At 44.0% G+C, this 17,732-nt stretch overlaps 1 protein-coding gene across 3 annotated transcripts in view; it reads right to left on the bottom strand.

Moving 5' to 3' along the window:
- LOC104138483 (netrin receptor DCC) overlaps nucleotides 1-17,732 on the bottom strand; it is a 608,580-nt gene that overhangs the window by 532,908 nt on the left and 57,940 nt on the right. The gene's annotated exons all lie outside the window — the stretch shown is intronic.

Genomic DNA, 17,732 nt, shown 5'->3' with positions numbered 1-17,732 from the left:
AGCTTCATTGCCTGAGATGTGATATGCTGCAAGGCTTGCCAAAAATATTGGCATCTGGGCACAATGCATAATAACTAACCAATCCATCATAAAATATTTTATCTGTGGCAACAAAAACTGGAACAACTATCTCTGAAAAAGTTACCTACATTCTTCCAGAAGTTTTTTTAGAACAAAGGAGACCACAAGGAAGGAGACAATGGATGGGATCCCAACTCAGATGGAGTTCCATATCTACTTGAAGTTGTAAGTATAAGCAGGTTTAGAGATCAAAAACCACTATCTACATAGTTGGGTCCAGTCCTGAATTTAACACTCCTCTAACCTACAGAAGGACTTTTAAACAGGAACTCTGCTTCTTTGTCCCATCACTACAATTACACCACGTATTATAGCCTAATTTGAATTTCAATGAGAAGTTCAGGGGCAGGGATTGTGTTTCATATAATTGAAAAATTAAATGCAAATTTGGAAAAGAGCACACTATTTCATTTTCTCTTAATATTTCATATGAGAAAATGTGGGGACAAGAATTTACTATTTCCTGCATTACTGAAGCAAAGGGATGAGTGCTTATCCTTGCCATATTACTCTTATCTCTTATGTCACATAATGGTACTTAGTACCATAACAACTTTACGTGCACTAAAACCAATTTCAGAATACTGAAAGATTTCTTCTTATACTAGTAAAAGAGCAGATGGATGTATTTAGAGTGTAACTCCTAATCTTCACTTGCTATTCACAACAAGATGACTAACTACACGGCTAAACCATGCTTATCACTCACTACTCTATCCTTACAAAATATTGTTGACTGTAAAGCTTTGGAGCCAGGATCCAGCTTCCCTTTTGGCATTTGCATGGCGGTATGCCCTCAACATACCTGGCTTTGGGACTCTGCGTAGGGACACAGGCTGTGGCCAGCACCTGGGCTCAGGTTCACTCTACCACAGGGGCTCCCACAAGGTTCATGAGCTGTTTATGATCCACCACATGTTTTTCTGATACTTTGTGGCAAAAAACAGCTACTGCCATTTAGTCGAAATGATACAGCGAGATCATCAAGCACCTGCACACGCAAGGAGACGGTCACCTCCTCTGACCTTCCTTTCAACTCCTAAAGTGCAGGACTTTTAAACTCTCTTCCTTCTTAGCTGCTATGTGAAGTCTCATATTTTCACTCTTCCAGGATGCCAGCTTCGGCCCCTCTCCAGAGTTTCCCTGCAGTCACGAGCCTGGAGCACCTCTTGGGTGCACTGGCCGAACAGCTCTTTGCCTGTGGTTCCAGTTGATCCTGATTCACTTTAACGGCACAATCTCGTGAAGCTAGCTGGTGGATAACAGCAAACATAGGTAAGCAACTGACAATATCTAGCCATATATCCTTAAACAAAAAGGATTATGCACTGGTAAAATGCACGCATAATTATGAAGTTAAAACTTTGATTTATGCCTTATTTCTGTTTTTTCCCTAAGTCCATTAACTGGTCTTGCTCTTTTGAGCTGTCACCTTTCTGGAGCATCTCGGCTAAGAGGCGCCACAGCAAGAACGCTTGCAGTGCACAGGAGAGCGTAAGGAGGCCGACGCTGCTGCAGATCAAGGTCTATGCAGCCCCGCACCCTATCTCCAACCCCAACAACGTTGGATTCTGGGAAATACAGGGCAACCTGCCTAACTGCCTCCCTTGAGGAGTCACCCAACTTCCCTTAAACCGCAATTTGTGAAATTCCTCAGTCTGAGGATATCTTTGTATTTCTAACTAGTGTCCTCCCCCTTTTCACTCCTATGGCTCTACCAAATTTCTTTGTCATGTAACTGAAAAAAGGGGGGTATTTTCATAGATTACAATGGATCACATAGATAGCTGAGAGAGTCTCATTGATTTCAGTAGGAATACAAGTTTCTCAGCACTTTGCAGTGTCAGCCCTCAAGGGAACAATTCAAAGAATGGAATCATATTTATTGAGGTTTTTAAGGCCTGTTAGTTTTTATTTCTGTCAGCCACAATGGTGTCTTTTTAACCAAGATGAATTATAAACATATTAAAATAAAATACCGATTGCAGCAGAGAAAGCTGGTAGACGCATCTCAAATAGCTTCATCTTAAGAGTAGGCATGTGGCACGTGTGTTATTCCATCAAAAATGCAATCAGAAGCACAAGAAAGATATTTATGGTTGGGCTGCAAAAAGCAGTATGTTTAAACCATGTCATTATAGGAAGAGAAAGCTATAAAGAATATTGTAATAATCAAGGCAGGCTATATAATTTTGCTGCCCTCTGTCCTTGTCAATACTTCATTATTTCTTTATTCCTTGAAAGGGTAATTTTCAGGGGGAAAATCTTATGCGAAAGGACTCCAGCTCTTCTGAAATATGGCTTTTTCAAGCCAATGGATAAGAGTTTTATGTCTCCATAAAACCAAAAGGGTAATTTTTACAATTTCCATCATCACAGCCTCAGTGCATGAGTGTGGCTTGCCAATTTCTTCCAAATTTCTAAACAAAACATGGACAGTCCACCAAAGTAAAGTTACAGTAATCCCAGCTTTTACCAGTCGCTCCCTGGTATGGGATTCTGCAGCCCCTGCTGAAGACTTACTCCTGCAAAATTCATGCTGACTCTAATTGCAGTTCGTTAACACTGATGCATTAGGATTCAGGGAGGACACCAAGCTGTTGCTCTGTCTCTCTCTTGTAAGAACTTAAACACTGAGCATGCAAAATTACCGTTGGGGGAATGTGGTTTTCCAGACTGACCTGAGCAATAAACATCTTAGTTACTGTAGCTGGTAGTTCCTTTAAAGCTGTTTAAAGGAGTTCCTCTGAGATTTCTATAATAATGCTAATTTAGGTCATTTTTTTCAATGCATTGCTGTATGTCCTCCTTACGTTACTTCACTGCAGCCAGCTTCACCTAATGAGCCACAATCTAGCACAGATTGCAAATTTGCTCAAAAATCCCAGTATTTATTCTGAAAATGGTAAATATCATGCCAAAACGTTTGCATCCAGTTCTACCAAAGCTTGAGCTAAATCATAATTTTACTGCTGAGCAGACTATGTTACTTAGCTTGGGCTAAATTATTGCATTTAAGTAGTATGCTTGCATCAAAGAGTAAAAAGTTCAGCCATTACTTAGTATGGGTGAAGAAGAAACTCATAATTTATATTTTCATCCAGGTTCTTTTGCAGATAGAAGAGGAGTTACTTAGCTTCCAGTCTTTGAATGGTTTTCAGTCAAAACTTTGGCACTGTCTACACATATTCAAACGGATCATTTCACCTTGCCAACGTGAGCTAACTACCACGGTGCCAATCTGACTGCTAGGTCTCAGAGCTGATATGAGGAAAAATACTTTCTGAAGTTAAAAAAGCATCAGTCCAGTTTTTCTTAGGGAGCAGCTGTTAAAGGGATATTAAATGGTTTGTAAATGAGCTCGCTCTCACATAGCACAAATGTTGAAATATGCGTGACCTATGCTGTGAAGCCCAAAGGTGGTGGTGAGAAATCCCAGCCTGGCAGAGGGTAACCGGACAAGCACAAGCCTCCATTGTGCCGGGCAGAGCACCGCAGCTGGGTGAAGAATTTCCACGGGAATAAAACTGAAAATCAGTCCACTAAATTCAAACGCCTCTTTGGGCCTCATGTGTAATATAACCCCACCACCGCCCCCAGGAGATACGATCTTGCTCGACTGTCTCCTGATTGAACCATGAGGGAGACAAATACCAGCCTGGCTCTAACGTGTTCTGGAAAATCCTTGCTGAGGAGTAAGCCCTGGCTGAAGGTACAACAGGAAATCGCAGCAACACACTGCTAGCCTCCTCCTCCTGTCAGGTTGGTTAACCTGGCCTGATTTGACCAAATTACTTTTATGATGGGCCCAGGCACTCCCACGTCTTCCCGTGACCCTCCAGTGGGGCACGGAGGTGCCTGCTCCAGGAGAGCTCAATCACCGCATCCCATTAGCCCCATCCCGTCCAGCTCCCAGCATTTCTACAGGACTCAGCAGAAGTTAATGTAAATAATTACCTGCGTTAGTTCAAAGCAAGGACCAAGCACTCTTGCAATGTGCTGACTGGGATGAACAACAATGTGTTTCCCAGCGTATGAAGGACTTTGCATAGGAGCTCATTGCCCTGCACAGACTTCTGAGCAGTTTGGGGGAGTAGGGGGGGAGATGAGGAAGGAAGCGGGAGGAAAAAATGCCTGTTGCTTTCAATTGATTATAGTTTGTCTGTCCATTTGGGCCACAGCTCAAATAGAGCATTCAAATATTTCCTAGTACCATCGCAAAGACTGGTCAGGAGTTCAAATTGAAGAGCGTGAAGAATTCTTTGGTGGCTATACAATATGCCACATAAAAATATTATCCCCGTTTCAGGAACAAATAAATCATAGGGAAAAATTAATTTAATGTTACCTCTTATTTTAGAGGAAAAAAATAAATGTTTTAACCTTTCTCTCGGGGGTTAACAAACAATTCAATAAGATATCAAGCATAAAGAAAGATGCATAAAACATAAGTTTAGAAGGCTTTGAGATGCTGGATCTTTCATTTTAGTTCTTTTATCTCATCACGGAGTAATTTGAAGCGAAGAAATGCTGTTGGCACTGTTTAGGAACAATTCATCAATCTCTTCTCAGGGAAAGTCAAGTGCTCCTTATGACAACGCTAAATTTTGGAGAGCCTCCGTTCTTGCTTTGACTTTTCTCTTCCGCTCCTCGTGGACTTTTGCTGGCAGAGCTGTTGGGCGGTTTGTGATACAGAGGAGCCAGTAGCTCAGCCACCGAGCAACCGCCTTTGAGGCAGCAAACATCAATTCCTATTGCCCGTCCTCTACGAATTAATACATGCCGTCATGAAAGCACCTTCAGGAGCTGGGTCGTGTTTCAGATATTTCAGAAAGAACCATTTTACGCTGGAAACCAGCACTAATCCCACAGTCCCTTACCGCAGGCAAAACGTTTACCTCAGTGAGTAGAGCAGGTTCAGGCGGTGGCATAAATCTGGACTGACGTCACTGAATTGTATTACAGAAACTCAGGATTTTCTGCTACGTCAGATCGGAGTTTGCCCTGCTGAAGGCAGGACTGAGGCCATTTAACTCGGCATGTAGAGATCCTCAGGTGTAAAAGACACATCTCCCAGGGGTGGCTTAAGCCACATTTCAGGGATGAGTGGAAGTGCACTCTGTGCCCAGAGGGTTCTGCTAAACATGGGCTTATGTATCATTAATAGCAAACAGATCGTGAACTTTGATTTTAATATAACCCTGCTTACTTGTAGCATCTGCCATTTAATGAATGCTGAAAGTAATAATAGGCTAAAATCAGAGTAAGGGCTTTTTTAGAGCAAAGGCTATTACCACTGCATCTGATGGGTCCATTTTTGCATTACAGTTTCGCTTTCAGAAAGGGCAACGGCATGAATAAATGTCTCGTAGTGTTGCCGGGCTCCCTCTCCCCCACCACCCCACCAAAGGCCATGGTGACACTGAGCGCTAATAGCGCGTATTTGATTGACTCTGCCCAACCAGCCTTTACCAGGCACAAAAGCCTCCGTTATGATGGATGGCTACAGTTTATGGTGCTGACATCATTTGCAGGCAGAATTTGGAAGCCCTCCTTCACAAGCAGCATCCTGATGAAGGCCTCAGCATCGTTCCTGCACGCTAAACTCATTAGAGGCAGAGGAAAGAGCGAGCGAGCTGGGAGTCATGGAGCACCTCCTAATCTTGCTGTTGTCAGAAATAAATTCTGTTCGTCTTTGTGGGCCTGACACAGCTGGAGCTTTTGTTCCCCGTTAACCAAGAATTCTCCCCAAAGGTTTAAAACCCAGACAGGTTTTCAAAAACGCTTCTTTTTATGTTTTTAAGGTTAAGGAAGGACAAGGAGAACCCAAACAAGACAAAAATACCCACTCAGAAACACAAACTTATCTGCACTGGTTAAGTCAGTGAAGAGCAGATGTAAAAGTTGCTGCTAGCAGAAGATACCAGTTGGGTTTGTTGAGGAAAAAGATGATGTAAGCGTGAGGAACTGGCTTAGGAGGGCTATCTATCTCAGATTAACAGTAGGGCATCAACAGTTATGACATTATCAAGATTTAATTGCTTATAATCCCCCCAATGTGTGGGCAAGCGGGTACGCTCTGTTTACTAACCTCACTTCAAAATTCTGCAACCCCACAATTCGCTGAGAAATTCCTAAGAAATAGATCAAAGAAGTTACACTGTTTCCGAAGCCAACAATCAAAGCAAAGCTAATGAACTCCCTGAACTGTATATATGTATATGAGCAGCAGATTACGAAGTAATTTCTTCCTGCAGTTACCTTGTAGTTGTTACTACTAACAAACACATTTTAAAACACTTTGAAGGCATCCTCTGGGCTGCAAGTGTAGATTCAATGATAGGTCTGCTTCTTTCAGAGTAATTCATATGAACTCTTTTCTGAGTTGTCAGAAAAAATAAATTGATCAGTTAACTGAAACCAGAGCATCTTCCCACCACCACCACCACCACCACAGGAAGCCAAACACAAGGTTCGCCCACGCGCCCCTCAGAGCGGTAACCCTGGCTCACAGACCGTTGCAACGCTAATCCAAAGCCACTAAAAATGCCGTATACAAATGTCAGATGCCCTGTTATATTCTTGGTGAATTCAGCTTTGGGATTTTCAACGCAAGTCCCATAATAAATCTTGCCACGGTTCCATGGTCTCCTTATGACAGTATCAAACGCTGATCTGCTTCAGGTATTACTGCTGTTTCATGCCACCCAAATATACTCTTAGAGTAGCCGTGCTACTATAAATACAGGTATCGGCAAATTCAATCTGTATTATGACTATCACAAATCTATCAGGACTTGTCAACTGTAGAAGGGCCTGAACTGTCCATAAAGCAGCGGTGCTTAAAGCTCAAAAATCTCCGTGACATAAAAACAAAATAAAAAAGCACACTGCTAAACGCTGTGGGTCAGAAACCTCCCAATTTTTTAAGAGAAAAAAAAATTTCCTTTCTCTTTCTTCAGTCTTGTCTTTCCAGAGCGCAGGGAGAGGCAGCTACAGATGGACTACACTGTTAAATGTCAGCACTGTAATTCAAATTTAGAATGCAAGCAAACAGCCCCACTTACAGGTTCGCTTAACGCGGGCATATTAAATGACTATGAATCTTGCCACTGCTTTGGACTCACCCACTTCAAAGAGCTTCTAAATGCATCCCAAGGGTTCGTAATGTCTAACTCCAGTGACTGATTCATCACGTCTGGTATTTTAGGGTTCTGTTTCCTCAGGATTTAAGGACATCAGGCAGCAAAGCATAAAAATATAGTCTGAGAGGGGGACACCAAAGCTCTAGCCCTAAATCACTTTAGGAGCACAAGTCCTATTAATGAGCAACTCCTATGTTTCCTGGGCACTCTCAAGAAGCATAACCTTTGGTTTCATACACTCCACCTGCGGCCACACGCCATATTAATTATTGATATGAAATGATCTCTTAGCTTTCATTTCACGCCAACCCATTTGAGCAAGGGTTATGATTTCTGAAATTATCCATTACTGTGTTTTAATTTAAAAACTTTTGTTTGGAGGGTTTTATGCATTATGCTCTGCAGTTGATTGCGCTGCGTTACTAAATACTGCAGGTCGGCCCCATGCAAAGAGGTCCCGGGAGCAGAGCAGGGGGCAGTACTGTATAAAGTTAATAAAATTTTGTTTCAAGGATCTCTTTACAGTGCTCTGTGCCTCCCCCAAACTAGCACCTGCTTGAGCACCATCTGTGGCAGGAATTCTGCAGGATGCTGCTGATTAACGGCAGGAGATGAAACGGAGAATGGGTGTCGCAGGATGGCCGCATTCATTTTGCATGAAGCCGAGGAAGGTGTGATTGTATCTCATTTGACCGCGCGGTGAGCACAACGGAGCAGGAGGCAGAGAAGAAAAGCAGCAAGCGTAAGGAAGAGAAGAGCCTCAGATTAGTTTCCTCTAACGAGGTAATACTGGCGGAAAAAGCAGCGCACTTTAATCATCTATTCTGTGTGCTACATTGTCTACCTAAAAGATATGATTCCTTGTCAGACGCCAGAGGTAATGTTTCAGGGAAGGAAGTTGAGTCGCACCGCAGCGAGTCTCGCCGGGGTATGCAGCGAGGCAAGAAGGAAGAACGTTATTGCCTGGGACAGCGAAAGCCGAATTGGATATCACATCACAAAGGCACAGGAGAAAACACACAATGGGGAAAAAAATCAGCTCTGACAGGTGGGGAGGAGTAGATTAGATGACCAAAATACCCTCTGTATCTCTAGTCTTTATTATTCTACGAACCTGTTTGATTCTCAGGAGCAGTTCAAATTCCTGCCCCAACAAAGGACGGGTTTAGCTTGGCAAAGGAAAAGGCATGCTTCTGATTTTTATTATCCCTGTATCTCCTTTTGACAGAGCTCCTCAGGTGGCGGCGCGAAGAGCTTATTGCGAGCTACAAGGGAAAGGGGGGGCTGGGGCCGGGACGGTAATCAGAGGTGGGGAAACTCTAAGGAGCTCTTATATCCCGCGCAAGAGACAGTAACACTCATTTTAGACAATGATGTGCCTACAGGAGCCCAAACAATCCGGATCATAGGGAATGGCCAGCATCAATCTCAGCGACGGAGAGCACGGACGCATCACCCAAGAGGCAGAGGCTCGCAGGGCAGCTCGCTCTCATTACGGCGATGAACGGGAAACGCTGCACAGCTCTACAGGTGCCGAAGGGCGACCAACTGCCTCGGCTGCAGAAGCGCAAGTAAAAGCTTCGCAGGCATCGGAGCGCCGCCACGCCGGCGAAGCCGCTCCAGCCCGGCTCATGACCCTGTCTAGCAGCGCCTGCAGGAGCAAGGAGAAGGAAGAGGACGCAGCTTTGCTGTTGTAGCGCTTGTATCTTCTTTGCCACCTGTTAAAAACAACGCAGACACAAAACCACTGTTCCCACCGCTGGGTGTGCAATGGCTAGTCTTTGGAGAGTACAGCCCTGTGAAGCAGAGGCGGTTTTCCTTAGGTAGACACACGTGGGCATGGACAGTGGCAACTCAGAGAGGGAGCTTCCGAAGGAACAGGTATGGAAAAGCAATCAGCAGGCTGGCAGAGACACTCGTTGGAGCAGCAATTTAATAAGTGGGAAGGCTAAGCAAGGTAGCAGACTACAGAGAAGATTCAGAAAACATTGGCATTGCTACTTGACACTAAGACAACACCAGCAAGGGGTGGAAAAACTCAAAGCGCCTGTCTTCTCAACTTGGCTCTGAGAGAAGAGGGTGGGATGAGCTGGATCTGTCTACCAAATAGCAGGAAAAATAATACGAGCTGCAGAGGCAAAGCTGATCGGGGCAGGAGGGAAGATGTAATACAGAATCTCTGCAAAACCTGGACAAGTCCGGAGGACAAATTTCAATGCTGGCCAGTCACTGTTAATCTGTTGTTGCAGATTTGCACTTACAGAGATGGACAGAATCGGGTTCTGCTTTCATTACCATTCAGCTCACTTTCAATAGTTAAATGTTAATATTAAAGTCATTAGACATTTGATGAAGGTAGGGGAAGAACAGAAGGATTTGGAGCCTTGTGGGCTGTCAGATAGATAAACCTATTTTGTACGTCCTGCACTCTGGATCCGGAAGAGATGAGGTATTTTATGTTGTTTTATTTTTTTAATAAGCAGAAAATAAAAACAGGTTAGAACTAAAAGGCCAAGAGGAGACTTTTTTGAGAAACAAAGAAATTCTCAGGATATCATTTCTATTGTTCTTGATACTTTCCACTGAAGGTGCAGCTTATTCTGGCATCACGAGAGGAGAGAGAGGCAGAGCAGTCTGCAGGGCCCACCAAAAGCACTACTCTGTCTCTGCAGCCCTCTGGTTTTGCCCTGGCTAAATCCTGTCACGCGCCCAAGAATAAAAAGGACCAATTTTATAAATGCCACTATAGGACACTTCAATAACAGCAAATAGATGCAAGTTAAAGAAAAAAGTTTTTGCTTTTATTTTAGTAAGATTTCAGCTTTGAAGGACAGCAGCACGTATGCATTAGGCTAATAAGGTACATCAAGTACCTAAAGCCTAAGGTTCATCAAGTACCTGAAGAAGAGAAAATGTGTCAATACATGCAGGAGTCCAAGTCAATAGGGTAAACTGCCATCCGACTTGAGCACCCCATGGACCTCTCCATCCTGGATCGGGGAGCAAATGTATTATTAAAGAAAGAATAAGAGCAAACATGCAAGGCACTGAAGATAAGCAGTGGTCAATGGAAATTCAGAGCAAGGTACAAGGCTCCACTAAGGGAAGATGCACTGTTTTCAAAGCCTGGACAGCAGTGGAAAAAGCAACCTGTCAGGGAGAGAAAGATAAAAGCGGTAAACAGGACAACAAAAGTGAACCACAGATAAAACAGGGAAGAGGGGAAATCAGCAAAGGCAGATCTGACATTTGCGGTGCTCTGCTGAAATGCAGTCAGCTTTCTAGCATGTCAAGGGCTGAAGCATATTCTCTGCTGCAAAGCTTCAAAGGACCACACCACCAGAGTTTAGGAACTGAAGCCGCTCTCTCACCTTCAGATATTCTACCAAGTAAAAGATTCATCAAATGGTTTGAGATATTCAGATATAGGGTTCTCTCTGGCAAAAAAAACATCAGATGGAGAGCAAATCTGCCCAGTTAACAATGCCTAAGGCTTTTCTTTCCCTTTTGTACGCTCACATTTCATATGAAAATGCTTTCCATGCATTTAAATAGGGTAATGATGTCATCGCACTCAAGAAAATCCTCTCAGTGTCAGGAAGTAAAAGGATCATAAATATTACAAAAAATGCTAGACAAGAATAACACGAAGCGCTACAACAACTGCTAAATGCCACAACAATCAAATCCGATCTGCGGCGCCGAGAAGCCTCCCTTTGTTCGGCAGCACTCCGGCAGGACTGAACCTTTCCCATCTGCTTTATTTACACTGGTTTGCATCAAGCCTGCTTAATGCAGGACTTAAACCTTGCTCATCTTGCTCAGACGAGTGGAATCCCACCAGCTTTAATAATGCCGCTCCAGCTGCGCAGGGAAAAGCAGGAGCAGCCACAGCTTTTGGCTTTCTGTCATTTCCGAGCAAAGCCTAGGGCACTGGCTACCCCGGTCTTAGTCTGAGCTCCTCTCTCTGGTGCGCACCTACAAAAGCACATACAGGCAGTTCAGCTGTACACAAGCTCACTGCAGCCCCAATAGCAGTGGTAGGCAGGAGCACGGCAATCTCAGCAGGCTCCTTTTCCAGGATTTAACAGCACCAGAACTCCCTGGTTCAAAACCACCTTGGCTCTGGCTACGCTGGTGGCCTCACACACTGATCTCTGTATCAGCACGCTCCACTACAGCCGAGTATGATCCTCGTGGTGTAAATGCACTCTTCTTTCACCCTTACGTGCTAGTTTTCCTTTGGACAAGAGCCACCACCACGGTAATACTATCACTGCCCTCCCTATAAGCAAGTAACTATGAACAAGAGGATTTGGCAAACAGCGTGTACAAGGAAGCAAATGCATGTACCCAGTAACTCCCCTCAAGCAATGCTAGCTGTGAATACAGCATTTTAGGCCATCCCAACCAGTTTAAGCTATTACTCATTACGCTTCAAACGTATTTGAGTCTTTCTGAGCCTAAAATCCATTGTGCAACCACCTAACCACTTGCGCTGCAGTAACCCATTGAGACAACAATGACTGCAGCTTGCTAGCACAGCAGGTTATGTTTGTAGACGACTGGTTCAAACCCGAAAGGTTGAGAAAAAGAGAGACAAAAAATTCATTCAAGAAACTGAATGCTTTTGGGAAGGATCTGAAAGGCTGTGGAGCAGCTGAGGGTCGGAGAATCCCCAGCAGCAAATAGCAGGAGGGAGGAAGAAGCTTTGGAATCAGCACTGAACTGAGATTGGTAGTCAAAACTCAGAAGGAACCACTGTCCGTATATTAGCCTCACTCTAATTAGCTGATATGTTCCTACCCGCAAAATTAGAAGCAATCATAGAGACTTTGTGCTGCTCTATAGACTTGGAGCTATACGATACAGTGAGGTTGCAGTTGAAAAGCATTTTATGTTGCGCTGTGCAGCCAAGTGAGTCAGAATAAGTTTACTGCACAGAAGGGTACTCATATCACCTTCTAGATGAATCTTTTAGTGATTGCTATTATCATCAAAGATGTAATATAACTGATTAAAGTGAAGACGTCCTAGAAAGAGTCTACGTGGAAGGAAAACAATTAGTAATTTTCCTCAAGTCGGCAAAACTACGCTCACAGGATAAATTAGCACCAACAGTCTCATGTAGCAATTCAAGTACTACTGAGTGACTGTAGACTCAGATTGAATCCTGAGGACGGAAAAGAGGCAGTGGCTCTTCAGTCAAATATCCATCAGGAAGTTAAATATATTATGGAGGAAGTGGAGTATCTAAAGATGTCATTTCTCTCTTAGAGAAACATGCAATTGAGAAATGAAGATTTCGAATACGAAATGTAAGATTGACTCTAGTGGCTGTTGAAGCTCTGCCTCCTGCTTTTGCAGCCCTGCTCCTCCGCGGGTTGATCCCAGTCATCGTCTTGCTGAGTGGGGAAGAACAAAGAAGCTTCTCCTCCAGCGGGGCAAGCAAAGTAGACGAAAAGGGGGCTAGGACGGAGTCATTACATCTACATTTGCCTTTTTCCTGTTTTTCAAGATTTAGATGCTTATGAGAATTGCTTTTACTCTATCATCTTATGGCAGCATTTTCACATTGCATAAGTTAAGTGGTCTGTGGAGCTTGTCAGCATGGGGTCTAAGAAGTCACTGCAACTTCCTCTGGCTGCCCTGTGGGTCCCGCTGGTGACTTCTGCACCCTAGACCTTGGATGCTTCACGATCCACAGAAGGATGCTTGGGATGCTATTATGCTACCCACCCTTAGCTAGAACAGGGCTTTACAGGGCTTTTCTTTGCCTGTACAACACTAATGGCAGATAGGATTCAGACAGATTATTTAAATTATTTTCACCATGTGCCAAACCTTTGCTCTTCTTAATGTACTCAGTGACCCTTAGGAGGAACTAATTATGGTACGGAAAGATTTCATCCAGCCTATCTCACTTTTTCTGTATTTTCTCTGCTGGATGTGTTTTAGCGCATTCATCACATCAGGCTAAATCTGGCTGCTCTCCTTGGAAGAACTCCTTTGTACAGTACTGAAAAACTGTACCATTCCTCTGCTTTAAAGCAACACTGGGGATGCAGTGAGGAAAACAACCTTCAGCAAAGAAAGGGCTACCTACCCATCTGGCAGGACACTGCTAAACCTGACTTAGGTACAGCAATAGGTTTAAGAGCGGGCAAGACAAGCACAGAAAGAGACTCCCCACTAGAGTCAGTGCAGCATCCCTAGTACTGATGCTCTGGCTGAGAAGATCCACACGCCTGTGTTCTGAGAGACAAACAGCATTATTGCTACAGCATGCAGATAGGCTGACAAAGGTACTATTTATCATTTTGTAAGAATGGTTTCCGCCTTCGGGGTTTTCACCCCCTATCAGATGCTAAGGCATTCCTTTTTAAGTGCTATCAGAGGCATTAGCAACCAAAATCTTTCCACCTATCTACATTATTTTTATACTTCCCATAACACATACGATTCAGATAAAATGCTTTCCTTTACTCCTGGAGAATATAGTCTCTTCTAACAGGGAGACAAGATACTTAAATACATTTTCAGTGGGATCCTGGAATAATCTGTACGAAAGTCACTGTTGAGTAAGAGGGAACAGGTAAGGGAGACAAACAAAGAGCTTTCTCTAATCCCAGAGGAAAAGCAAAAAGCAGAACTTGCAGGTCCTCATGAAGATCTGCAGTTCAGCCCATCCACCACAACGTTCCCCTAGACAGCGAGAGCAAGAAAAGGGGGATATAACATAAGTCTCCTGCAGAAAGGATAGGAATATTTGAACCAGCTTGAGGGATATAGCCATCTTTTTACTGGGTAAAAAAAGAAAATAAAAAACTTAAGAAATAACATGGCAAAGGACTGTGGCGTAAGTGTTCCTGAGACGAATGGTACCTCGTAACTAGAGCTCTGTAAAAGCCCAGTGACATAGCTTGCACAGGTATTATTTTGAACAGTCTCCCAGCCCAGCCTCCCACTTGCTTTCACCCCTTCGGTAGGAAGATGAGGGCAGATACGCAGTACCCACAACTGAAGATAAGCAGTTGTATCCCTGTCTACAAAATAGAGGTAGGGGCATTTCCCATATTCACTGGAGGTGCTTGGAGGCCAACCATACTACTGTTAATGAAAGTCTTCGGAATTAATTATGCAGCTGCTCTAATTCACTGTGGAGCACAAGGAAAAAGAAATCACTGCCCAGATTGCAACATCATGGATTGAGAAGAGCTGAACAAACACACAGAAGGAAGATGTGACTATGAACGCCACCACTAAGGGTCATTCCTGTGACCCCATCACTGCTTAGATATAGCATTTATCTGGCCAGGAGAACTTCAGTCAGTGGTATAGCCTCTTTGCCTCTTTCACTGTCTCCTCATTACCGACATTAACCCACTAGCTCAGGCCTGGCTAATCCTCCAAGCCCATTAGCATTGTGCCCAAGGAAGACCAATTCTGCTTCTGCCAAGCTCTGAGTCCCTGTGGCTGGTCTTTGCTAGCCAGGCCAAAGGCAGCTAGGGAGCATCTGTGTTACTCCATGGCCACCGCTGTTACTGGAGTCCGGACAGATGGGAGTGTTGCCTCCAAATCCCCTTCAAAGTGAGCATGATGTTACATACCTCAACTGTCCAGCCAGGATAGAAGATACCACGTGCGAGAAAGTGAAACTATAGAGAAACCGAGCAGGAAGAGAAACCTCTCCCTCCTCAAAACCTGCCTGACAAACTCAGTTCTTTCTGATGGCCCTATGAGGGTATAGGGATGGCTGAGTAAATGTAGGAACATAGAAGCTAAATAAAAAACACTAAACAAAAAAACCCCTGAGGACCCAAAGAGAGTATTTTCCTGACACAAATGCATAACCTTGACCATGAATAGCGTAGGAGAAGAATGAACCTTTTTCAATATCTGAGACAACACAGACTCCCAACATCCTGCCAAATTCATCTCCAAGTGGCCTCTCTTCCTTCCACCAACACCTTGATAATTTTATCTCCTCCAGTTGCACCTGTTGTGGAAATATTTCAGAACAATCTTTACAGTTTCTGAGATGATTCTGAGATGATCACATCTCAGAAAACATGATAAAGACAGGCTTCCTTCTGTCTGCAAGTTCCAAATGCCCTTAAAGAGCTTAGGAACTGAGATGTAAGCAGGGCCTGGAATCTAAAACCAAAGTGCAAACACTACCTGGAATGTATATCTTAGGCAAACAAAGGAGAAAATACTGATGGGAAGGGGGTCCAGAACTGTCTGGTTAAATCATCACCTCAGAAAAAGAATTAGTAAGATGGAACATGAGTCTACAATGCTGAGATGGACCGGCAAAGAAAATACCCTTTTAGAGGTCAAAAAGTGGAGGGCTAAAATTAAAACTGTTAAAAATTGAGTGACTGAGAGGTCAGAAAGGAAACTAGAAGTATTTTTAAATATATAAATAATCTATCAGGTTAGAGACTTCTTTTTATTGCTATTTAATAGTTTATACAGCTGGAACATTATCAAAGGAGATAGTGAGATCCTCAACCCCAGCCTACTTTTCAGGTTAGCAATTAGGGCATTCTCTCAGCAGGAGAGAGACGTGTGTTCACATCCTCTCTGGCAGAAGGAATTTGAACCTTGGTCTGAAACATGGTGCAGTACTCTAAATCACTAAAACGTCTGGTAGAAAGGCACTGGTCTTCATCCAGCAATTTCATTTTAATCACTTTTTGAGGGGGGTTCTCCTTAAATATTTCATTGGCAGCCCAACAGAATATTGCATATGGAGTGAAACAAAAATCTGAACAATTCCAGTTCCAGCAATTGTTCAGTCCTTAATCTTTTCGCATGAGCAACTGGGCTGATAAAGCAGTCATTTCTCAGAACCATGTATACTCGTAGGAAGGGAACGTGCTTTCCCCATCTACCCAACCTCCGTCAGCTACCGCTCTATCCCCTATGCACATAGACTCGAGCTCTGTGTGGGTCAACCCACGTGTGGGTAAGCGCGAGTGAGAGTGGTGGGGACACAGGACACAGCCTCTGACACCCTTCACGTGTGGATCATGGCCAGGGATACGATCCTGCATACTCCAGCAATCTGGGAAATCTATTTGCCTACAGTACCACCTACTGTCACATAGCCAGTGTGCCGATTACAGGAAAAAAGGTGAACTTCCTAATACCTGCTTGAAGATGGTTTGCTTCTCCATCTCCTTATCAGTAAGCACAGAATCCCAGTCTAAAGCACAGTGTCCTACGAGTGTTTCAGTCAAATATGATTTCTAATTGGCACTTCTTTTTGCTTTATTATCTGGAGTATTTTAAAAGTGCTTTTGCTCAAAAAAAAAAAAAAAAAGAAGGCGGCAAAGTATATCTTTAGACTAGTTGGGGTTTATTTTCCTCGCAAATTTTACTAAAAACAAAAGTAACCTGAAGCCAAAACAGCAAATAGTAGAAAGTGATTTTAATTAAGTAATTTCTGCCTGGATGAGACTCACACAGTGACTCCACTAAATAAGGTTCTGGGTGTTACTGAGCAGAAAAATTAGATGGCTAATAACTATGCAGGGAGGCACACTTGGTAGTCGTAAAGCCCATGGAAGGATGATGGGTTGTGGGTAGAGGACAAAAGATAAGTGAATGTGGATAAAAAAAAGAGATAAGGAAGGCAGCATTCAAAACGCAAGGCCAAAGAAGAAGTAGAGATGTGTGCCCAGGCACAGGGAGAGACAATCAAGCCACAGGGACGTGCCAGGAATGATCAGCAGGGAGATTTGTAGAGGGTTTTTCTCCTGGTTCCAGATCAGCAGTGTGAAAGATGACTCTGTTTGTCTTATAACACGTTAAGGAAATCCTCCAGCCAACTTCTCCTGAAAAGAATATTCACAGAGAGAGGGCTGCAGAGCTGGGGCAGCCGGGAGGCTGGATGTAGGTCAGGGATTAAAAGACAGCAAGGACAGCTAGCCCCAGGGGAGAGGCGCGAGAGAGTCGGTCACCCGGCCAAGGGCTTCCTCGCGTCAGCACACAGGAGGAATGATTCCTTTTTTTCCAGATAAATTAGCAGCACGCAGAACTTAACTGCCTTGAACGCAATCCGTGGCTTTGCTGCATGCCTCATAGTGTGTACCAACGACAACAGTGATAATGGGACGAGATGAGGGGTCCGTACCCATTACAGATTGCTGCCTGTTCCCTTGGGCAAGGGTAGCTTTTGGATCTTCCCCTGAGGAGGTCGCCTTGTGGAAAGCCACCGACCGAGACGTTGAGGTCCTGAGGGCACCGACAGCCCTCCCCAGCCCTGCCCAGCTCCCAGCTCCTGGGATCGACAGACTTCTGCAGAGGTGGCTCTTGGCACACATGCACGCACACACACGTCTTGCAACCTGTTTCCATCTACCGCAGCGATGGTGCTAGCACTTTCTTTCAAGTGCCCGTGGACATCTGACACAAAATACTTAGGGAGTGAGAGCATCTGATGCTGTAGGTGTACCCCTTGCTGACACAATCACATTCTTTAAAAAAGAAAAAAAG

Source organism: Struthio camelus, chromosome W, assembly GCF_040807025.1.
Source record: "Struthio camelus isolate bStrCam1 chromosome W, bStrCam1.hap1, whole genome shotgun sequence".
NCBI lineage: Eukaryota > Metazoa > Chordata > Aves > Struthioniformes > Struthionidae > Struthio > Struthio camelus.
Note: the sequence above shows the minus strand (reverse complement) of the source record. Positions and strands in the feature narration are given on the sequence as shown.